At 43.7% G+C, this 10,427-nt stretch overlaps 1 pseudogene; it reads left to right on the forward strand.

Annotated features, from left to right (window-relative positions):
- Positions 1–667: 667 nt before the first annotated feature.
- LOC138405574 (uncharacterized) lies at positions 668–9,101 on the forward strand (annotated as a pseudogene).
- Positions 9,102–10,427: the final 1,326 nt, after the last annotated feature.

Raw genomic sequence — 10,427 nt, forward strand, 5'->3', positions numbered from 1 at the left:
GTTCAGCCACGGGACTCTCCCCATTCCAGTGCTCTCTAGGATACCAGCCCCCACTCTTCCCGGTACAGGAGCGAGAGGCCAGGGTTCCATCCGTCCAGGGGTTTATACGGCGCTGTCGTAGGACCTGGCTGCAGGCCCGCTCTGCGCTCCTGCGCGCTTCTGACCGGTACCAGAGGGGGGCCAACCGACACCGCACCCCAGCGCCCAACTACACTACCGGTCAGCGGGTTTGGCTGTCTACCCGTGACCTTCCTCTCCGGGTGGAGTCCAGGAAATTGGCTCCGAGGTTTGTGGGACCTTTCCCGATCGCGCAGATCATCAACCCAGCTGCTGTCCGGCTTAACCTGCCCCGTACGATGAGGGTTCATCCCACATTTCATGTGTCCAGGATCAAACCCGTCAGCGAGAGCCAGCTTCAGCCCGCCTCCAGGCCCCCACCACCCACCCGACTTATTGATGGGGGTCCTGCCCATACTATAAATAGGATCCTGAAGTCCCGACCACGGGGTAGGGGTCTCCAGTACCTCGTTGATTGGGAGGGATATGGACCGGAGGAGCGCTCCTGGGAACCCTCTCGCAACATCTTCGACCGTTCTCTCATCAGAGAGTTCCATAGGTCACATCCTGACCAGCCTGGGGGGACGTCAGGAGCCGTCCCTAAGGGGGGGGGTTCTGTCACGAATTCTCCTTCCTATTAATGTTTTCAATATCAGTTTTCCATATACTAATCCCTGTGTCGTTTCAGAGTTCAGCCACTCCCCTCCTGCTCTGCACGTCCACACCGGCTCCACCCACATACGCACCTGTCTCCAATCCACTCATCAGTCACCTCCAGTATATCTGCCTGCCAGTTTCCTTTGTCCTCTGCCAGATCGTTAGTGTTTTCATGCCTTACCTTCCAGCGTTATCTTCCCTACCTATCGCCTGCCTGACCTCCGTGTTACCTACCCGCCTGTTCTCTGGACCCTTCTCTCGCCTACTCCCTGTCGGACATTGTTTGCTGTGGACTGATCACCTGGCTCCTGACCTCGGCTCTGTTACCTGGATTCCCCTTTTGCCTACTCCCTGCTGGTTCTGTTTGCCCCGGACTGTCTGCCTGGAAATCGACCTCTGCTTTGAAATAAACCCTGAACTTTGCCTAATCCTTGTCTGCTTCCGTGTCGTGCATTTGGGTCCACGCCTGCCTCTTCTGCCATCCCCTGACACATACTGACGTACTACGGTGAGCGTATTGAGTCATTTCGGGTTGTTGTTATCGCTGTTGTGTCTGTCGCTGTTCTGAATACTGCTCTCTTCACTCTTATATTTCTATTATTTTGAAAACGTTTCCGTATTGACTCTCTATCTATACACAATCACAACCTTAATCTCCTGCTCCGTACCTGCCACTCTCACGCTAAACATCGGTGAAGCGTAATTTTTTTGCCGGTTAGCAAACTTAGCTCCTAGCTTTAGCGGTAGCCATGGCTTCCCCCTCTTCCTCTCCCTCTCCTGCACTCTCTTGCTCGGTGTGTCTAATGATTAGTCACTCCTCTGCCTCCTTTAGTGGTAAAGATATGTGTAGTAAATGTAGTTTAATCAGTAAGTTGGAGGCGAGGCTTAGTCAGCTAGATGCACGGCTCCACACCATTGAGGCACAACCTTTAGCGGCTAGCATTAGCTTATCCTCAGTAGATGGTGCAAGCCCAGTAGCAATAGCGTTAGCTTCCTCAGCCCCCCCAGCGGTTCCCGAGCAGTCGGGAAGTCAGGGTGATTGGGTGACTGTCCGAGGAAAGAAACATAGCGCTAAATCAAAGCCCCCGGCTCACCACCATCACATTCGTGTTTCCAATAAATTTTTCCCTCTCAGCAACGCACCGGCTGAGGACACGACTCTGGTCATTGGAGACTCTGTAGTACGACATGTGAAGTTTATGTCACCAGCGACCATAGTAAAGTGTATCCCAGGGGCCAGAGCTGGAGACATAGAGTCAAATCTTAAACTGCTGGCTAAATGTAACAGTAAATTTAATAAGATTATTATTCACGTCGGCAGTAACGACACCCGTCTGCGTCAGTCGGAGGTCACTAAAATTAATTAAATCGGTGTGTACATACGCCAAAACTATGTCCGACACCGTAATCTTCTCTGGCCCCCTGCCAAATATAAGTAGTGATGACATGTTTAGTCGCATGCATCAATTTAAGAGCTGGTTGTCGAGGTGGTGCCCGGACAATAATGTGGGCTATATAAATAATTGGCCAAAATTCTGGGGAAAGCCTGGTCTCATGAGGAGAGATGGCATCCACCCCACTTTGGATGGAGCCTCTCTTATGGCTAGAAATATTATAACCTATTTAAATTGACAATTCAGAGAGAGACCAGGCAGCAGAGTTGCAGTCCTGGGTCAGTCACCTATATCTATGATAAAGACTGTGTCTGCCCCCAAAGCTCATAATGTCCCCATTAGACAGATAGGAAGGAGAGGAGCAGTCCACAGTAACCTGGTAAAAATCAACACACAGAATCTAAACATAGTAATATTAAAAGTGGCTTACTAAACGTCAGATCACTCAGGTCTAAATCTCTACTGATCAATGACCTGATTAGTGATCACAAATTTGATTTATTTTGTATAACAGAATCCTGGCTCCAACAGGATGAATTTGTGATCCTAAATGAAGCTACACCTCCAACCCACAGTAATACACACATTCCCCCTAGTACAGGTAGAGGTGGAGGGGTAGCAGCAATATGTAACTCTTACCTTACAATTACCCCTCGAGTTAAAGAACATTTTACATTGTTTGAAAGCCTCACCCTTTGTCTTTCCCACCCAACCCTCAAACAACATAAACCTGTTTATTTAACCATCCTTTATCGCCCACCCGCTGCTTATACAGAGTTTCTAAATGAATTTGCAGAATTAGTCCTTAGTGCAGATAAAATCATCATCATGGGTGACTTTAACATTCATGTTGATGAAACCAATGATAGCCTTAGAGGTGCGTTTAACTCTCTGATAGATTCATTTGGTTTCAGTCAGCACGTAGATAAACCAACTCATAACTTAAACCACACCTTATACCTTATACTGACGATGACATTGATGTTGAGAATCTAGTAGTGTGTGATTCCAACCCTTTATTGTCAGATCATTTCCTTCTCTCATTTGAATTTATGACTAGCAACTGTACTCAGGCGAGTCAAAAATTCTCCCATAGTCGGTTACTGTCCGATAGCAAAATTAATAAATTCAAGGAGATAATTCCCTCTATTCTGCAGCCATGCGTAAATGAAATGTGTGATAATCTTTTCAACCTCGCTCCTGCAGAACTCGATAACATAGTGGATAGTACAACCTCAGGACTTCAAACTGTCCTTGATAGTATTGCTCCTCTGAAAAAGAAGTTAATTCATCAAAGGAGGTTCACTCCGTGGTTTACTTCTGAAACTCGGACCCTAAAACTGGCAACACGGAGGTTAGAGAAGAAGTGGTTCTCCGCCCGTTCTGAAGTTAAGTTTACTTGCTGGAGGAGTTGCTTTGAAGTGTATAAAAAGCTCTTATACTGTCAGGGGCTGGCAGAAGTGGCAGGCGTGGACCCAAATGCACGACACGGAAGCAGACAAGGATTAGGCAAAGTTCAGGGTTTATTTCAAAGCAGAGGTCGATTTCCAGGCAGACAGTCCGGGGCAAACAGAACCAGCAGGGAGTAGGCGAAAGGGGAATCCAGGTAACAGAGCAGAGGTCAGGAGCCAGGTGATCAGTCCACAGCAAACAATGTCCGACAGGGAGTAGGCGAGAGAAGGGTCCAGAGAACAGGCGGGTAGGTAACACGGAGGTCAGGCAGGCAATAGGTAGGGAAGATAACGCTGGAAGGTAAGGCATGAAAACACTAACGATCTGGCAGAGGACAAAGGAAACTGGCAGGCAGATATACTGGAGGTGACTGATGAGCAGATTGGAGACAGGTGCGTATGTGGGTGGAGCCGGTGTGGACGTGCAGAGCAGGAGGGGAGTGGCTGAACTCTGAAACGACACAGGGATTAGTATATGGAAAACTGATAGTGAAAACATTAATAGGAAGGAGAATTTGTGACATATACGTGCCAGAACCTCATATTACTCTAGACTAATAGAGGACAATAAGATCAACCCCAGGTTTCCTTTCAGCACTGTAGCCAGGCTGACCAAGAGCCACAGCTCTATTGAACCAAAAAATCCCATTGTCATTGAGCAGCAATGATTTTATTCACTTCTTCACTGATAAAATTGAAACTATCACCTTTACTCCCCAAAAACTCAGTCACAAACGGTCAACTATGAAAAAAGTGTAGACCTAGACTCACGGTTAGATCAGTTCTCCCAGATCACCCTTTCACAGCTATCTTCTTTAGTCTCATCCTCTAAAACTTCAACCTACTTGCTGGGCCCTATCCCTACTCAGCTCTTTAAAGAGGCGTTCTTAGAAGTCGGCAGCACTGTATTGAATCTTATAAATAGCTCTTTATTAACTGGCTATGTACCACAGGCTTTTAAACTAGCAGTAATTGAGCCTCTGCTAAAGAAGCCTAGCTTATATGCAGATATCTTAGCAAATTACAGGCCTATATCAAACCTCCCTTTTACTTCTAAACTTTTAGAAAGAGCTGTTGTAAATCAGCTGCTCGATCACCTTCAGAGAAATGATTTAGAATGCACCATAGCACAGAGTCAGCACTTCTAAAAGTCTCAAATAATATTCTCCTAGCCTCTGACCAGGGTCTTGTCTCAATGCTAGTCATGTTAGATCTCAGTGCTACATTCAACACCATTGACCATAACATTCTCCTTCAAAGATTAGAGCAGGAGGTTGGGATTGGAGGGACAGCATTAAGCTGGTTTAGGTCTTATTTATCAAATTCCACTTTGTTAGTGTTAATGATGAATACTCAGAATACACTAAAGATAATCATGGAGTCCCACAAGGTTTGGTTCTTGGCCCAATACTCTTTAATTTATACATGTTACCATTAGGCAATATTATTAGAAAACATAACATTCTTTTTCACTGCTATGCAGATGACACACAGTTATATTTATCTATGAAGTCAGGCAAACTGAACCATTTAATTTGATTTCAAAACTGTCTTAAAGACATAAAGGCCTGGATGACCCAGAATTTCTTATTGTTAAACACAGACAAAACTAAGGTCGTAATCCTGGGTCCTATGCATCTCAGAGAAACTCTGTCTAACCAGTCGGTTAACCTAGATGATATCCGCCTGGTTCCAAACTCCACTGTGAAGAACCTAGGAGTTATCATCGATGAAGATCTGTCACTTACCCAACACATTAGTCAAACCTCCAGAATAGCTTTCTTTCATCTGCGTAATATAAAGAGAATCAGACACATCCTGTCAAAACAGGATTCTGAACAACTAATTCATGCCTTTTTTACGTCTAGGCTAGACTACTGCAACTCCCTATTATCAGGGTGTCCCAGCAGATCCTTAAAAACCCTTCAGCTGGTGCAGAATGCTGCTGCACGAGTACTGATAGGAAACGGAAGAGGGGATTGGAGCCGGGGAAACTAACAGACTTAATAAACTAATTAAGAAGGCTGGCTCCATCATCGGCTGCAAACTGGACAACATGGAAACAGTGGTGGAGAGGAGGATGCTGAACAAACTGCTATCCATCATGGATAACCCCGACCAACCTCTCCACCAAATCCTCCAGGCTCAGAGGAGCACATTCTCACACAGACTCAGACTACTCCGCTGTCACAAGGACAGATTCAGGAAGTCATTCCTGACATCCGCCATCAGGTTCTATAATAAATCCTTGTAGCAATTGTAACAACTGAAGTTTTAACGTAACTACACAAGTCTCCTATCCCATCTGCATTGTAAATTTAATTTATTTGCTGCTATTTATAATGACTGGTATTCAGTATGAGTAGATGTTATTCTCGTAGATTGTATATATATATACAATCTACAAGAATAACATTTCTCTACGATATACAGGATGGAGAATTCTTTAAAAGTCATCCCCTTTTCTTGAAGCAAAAGCATGCATTTCAGATCCAGCTCTTTTTTGATGAGTTTGAGTGTTCAAACCCCCTTGGGTCCAAGCGTGGAATACACAAGTTAGGAGCCATCTATTTTACGTTGAGAAATATTTCTCCAAAATATAACTGAAATTTACTTGGCATCCATTTGGTTTCGTTATTTCACGCACAAGACATCAAAACTTATGGATTTGATAAGATCCTTGAGCCACTGGTCAAGGATATACCTCGTCTTGAAACTGAAGGAGTTCAGATTCCCCATTTTGATCATGCTGTTTACGGAACCATCATTCAAGTTACAGGAGACAACCTTGGTATCCATTCTTTATTTGGTTTTGTAGAATCGTTCAGTGCTCGTTATTGTTGTCGTTTTTGCCTACTGGAGAAGGAAGATTTTCAAACGGAGTTAGCAGTTAGCAACGGAGATAGCAGTAAGATCTCACTTCGAACCAAAGAACTTCACGCAGAACATTGTGAAGTTATCAAGAGTAACCCTCATCTTCCTTATGTTATGGGCGTGAAAAAGCTGTGCCTTTTAAATTCCTTGCAATATTTTCATACGGCGACAAATTTTTCAGTTGATATCATGCACGACATATTTGAAGGGGTTGCCCAATTTGAGATGAAGCTCCTTCTGCAACACTTGGGTAACAATTACACAACACCGGCAGAAATACACAGACGAATTCAGAGTTTCAATTATGGTCGCTTGGAACAGTGCAACAAACCTCCAGGTGTTAATTTAGTTGAGGGTTCTAATGACTTAAGCCTTAATGCGACACAAAGCTGGTGTTTGCTGCGCCACCTCCCGATCATATTCGGGGATCTTGTTTGTTCAAGTGACCAAAACTGGTATCTATTCATTTTACTGCTTCAAATAGTCAGCATAGTTTTGTCTCCAGCCATATCGAGTGGCATAACTATATATTTGAAGCATCTGATTTCTGAACACCACAGTCTATTCAAGTATTTATATCCCCACAAGAAATTACTGCCCAAACATCATTTCTTAATCCACTACCCAACGTCGATGCATAAACTTGGCCCTTTGATACATAGCTGGTGCATGCGCTACGAAGGAAAACACAATTACTTCAAAAGACAAATAAAAAGTTTTAAAAAAAATTACAAAAACATTGGCCAAAAAACACCAATGTCATGTGGCATATTTTTGGCAAACATTTAATCCAAATGAATTGAAATTAGGCCCTGGCAAAATGGTCCCCTTGAATAGACTAGAATCCTACACAGAGATCGCTGTTAAGCTCAATGTTCCCGTTTGGACAAAGATCTACAATGTAAAATGGATAAAGAGTTTTGGGAATTTGTATCGGCCTGGGCTGGCTGTTTGCATAAGAGTGGAGGATGAGATGCCTGTGTTTCATGTAATCCAGAATATTGTTGTAAGAGATGAGTGTGTTCTTTTTGTAACGACTGCTATGAAAACTCTTTATTTAGAGGAACATGTCCATGCTTTCAAGGTTATGCACACCGCAGAAGCACCCATTGTTTTGGAATTTAAAGACCTTTTGCACCACAAGTCTTTTGATATTCTAATGTCATGTGGTCTTGATTCAGATTTGTTTATAATCCCTTATTTTTTCATGTAATGCTTTTTGTTTAGAATGATGTCAACTAGGGCTGCAACTAACGATTATCTTGATAATCGATTAATCTGTCGATTATTTTCTCGATTCATCGATTACTAATCGATTAGTGTTTTGGTCCGTAAAATGTTGATACATTTTCCAAAGCCCATGTTGACGTCCTCAAATGTATTGTTATGTCCAAAAGACTCAGATATTTCAGTTGACTGTCATAATAGGATTAAAGAGACCAGAAAATATTCACATTTGAGAAGCTGAAATCAGAGAATTTGGACATTTGTTATTAAAAAATTACTCGAAACGATTAATCGATTATCAAAATAGTTGGCGATTATTTTAATAAGCGATTAATAATCGATTTGTCGATTAATCATTGCAGCTCTAATGTCAACAGTGTGCATGTGCACAAATGGAATGAGAATTTTCGATTGAGAGCAAATATTTGGTGCCAAATAAAAGGACATGTGGAATAATTGATCTTTTGTCATTTTTAACGATTGTACGAGCTTAATATTGAATTGTGCAATTTCTAAAATGGACTCCTTACAGAGAAACAATTACTCAAAATTAGGGAATGTTAACTCTTTTTAAGGGAGTAAATTTTTGTGGAGCAAATTTGTAGTTCCTCTAGTAGGAGTAAAAATAGAGTGAGAGTCAATTGAAATTGTCTCTATATAGACTGAATTATACTATTAAAGAGTAGAATTTTCACTCTAAAGAGAAATTACTCCGATTAAACAACTCTATCGAAAGAGTTAACTTAACTCTTTTTAGAGAGGGACCAAATGTTATCCAAAATAGAGTAAAAATTTCTTCAATTTGAGTAAATGTTACTCTTGTAATGTTACTGTGTAGTAGCTAGACTCTTTTGCACATCACTGTATCACTTACTACCTGCACTGTTTTTATCACTTTATCGCTGTACCACATCTACTCTTGCACTGTTTTATGGTTTTGTTTGTATGTTCTTATGCTTCTTGATTACTGAAACATTCAACTAGTCTCCTCTGTTTTTAACTTAAACTTTTAACTTTGCCTCAATTTAACTCTGAACAACTCAGTCACCATATCCTGCATGTATGCTCTTTTATGTAAAAAAATGTTTTGTACTTATTGCACATGTCTGTACTTATTGCACATGTCTGTACTGCTGGAACAAAAGAATTTCCCCTCGGGGATGAATAAAGTATCTATCTATCTAAATGGGAGAGATGTGATCTCTGATCTTGGTTCCTTTTAGAACACGTGCAGCAGCATTCTGAATTAGCTGCAAAGTCCCAAGAGACTTATTGGAGCAACCTGATAACAAAAAGTTGCAATAGTCCAGCCTAGAAGTAACAAATGCATGGACTAGTTTCTCTGCATCCGCTTGAGAAAATTTTGGCGATGTTATGTAGGTGGAAGAAAGCAGTCTTTGAAATTTGTTTTATATGGACATTATAGGACAGATCCTGATCTTTCCTGCACGCTTCAGAGTTCTGGAGGTGTACAGGTCCTGGAGCGACGGTAGATTGCAGCCAATCACCTTGTCTGCAGACCGAATGACACACTGCAGTCTGCTCTTGTCCTTGGCAGTGGCAGCAGCGTACCAGATGTTGATGGAGGATGTGAGGATGGACTCAATGATGGCTGTGTAGAAGTGCACCATCATTGTTTTTGGCAGGTGGAATTTCTTCAACTGCTGCAGGAAGTACATCCTCTAATGAGCTTTCTTGATGGTGATTTCACTTGAGGTCCTGGGAGATGATAGTTCCCAGGAAGCGGAAGGACTCCACAGTGTCAATTGTGGAGTCACAGAAGGTGATGGGGGCAGGTGAGGCTGAGTTATTCCTGTATTCTACAACCATCTCCACTGTCTTTAGAGCATTGAGCTCTAGGTTGTTTTGGCTGCACCAGTTGACCAGATGGTCAACCTCCCACCTGTAGGCGGACTCGTCACCATCAGATATGAGACCAGTGAGAGTGGTCTCGTCCGCAAACTTTAGAAGCTTGACAGACTGGTGGCTTGAGGCGCAGCTGTTTGTGTACAGGGAGAAGAGCAGAGGAGAAAGAACACAGCCCTGGGGGTATCTGGTGCTGATGGTCCGGGAGTCGGAAACATGTTTCCTCAGCTTCACGCGCTGCTTCCTGTCAGATAGGAAGTCGGTGATCATCCTGCAGGTGGAGTCAGGCACACTCAGCAGGGAGAGCGTCTCCTGAAGCAGAGCTGTGATGATGGTGTTGAAAGCAGAGCTGAAATCCACAAACAGGATCCCGGCGTAGGTTCCTGCGGAGTCCAGGTTCTGGAGGATGTAGTGGAGGGCCAAGTTGACTGCATCGTCTACAGACCTGTTGGCTTTGTAGGCAAACTGCAGGGGGTCCAGGAGGGGGTTGGTGATGTCTTTCAGGTGTGAAAGCACAAGGTGCTCAAAGGACTTCATAACCACAGAGGTCAGGGCGACAGGTCTGAAGTCGTTAAGGCCTGTGGCCTTGGCTTATTGGGAACAGGAATAATTGTAGAGGATTTGAAGCAGGCTTGCACGTGACGTGTGTGTGAGGTGTGGAAAGTGTCTGTGAACACTGGAGACAGCTGATCAGCGCAGTGCTTCAAGCTGGATGGCGAGACAGAATCAGGTCCAGGAGTTTTCCGTGGGTTCTGTCTCCTGAAGATTTTGTTGACGTCCCTCTCATGGATGGAAAGAGTCGTCACTGAGGTGGGTGGGGTGGTGGAAGGGGGGACCTTTAAGGTGGGCATTAGTGGAGGTGCCCAGGCCCCTGCTGAGGTGGGGGAGGTGGAGGTGATGC

Source organism: Paralichthys olivaceus, chromosome 19 (genome assembly GCF_024713975.1).
Source record: "Paralichthys olivaceus isolate ysfri-2021 chromosome 19, ASM2471397v2, whole genome shotgun sequence".
In the NCBI taxonomy this organism is placed as follows: Eukaryota; Metazoa; Chordata; class Actinopteri; order Pleuronectiformes; family Paralichthyidae; genus Paralichthys; species Paralichthys olivaceus.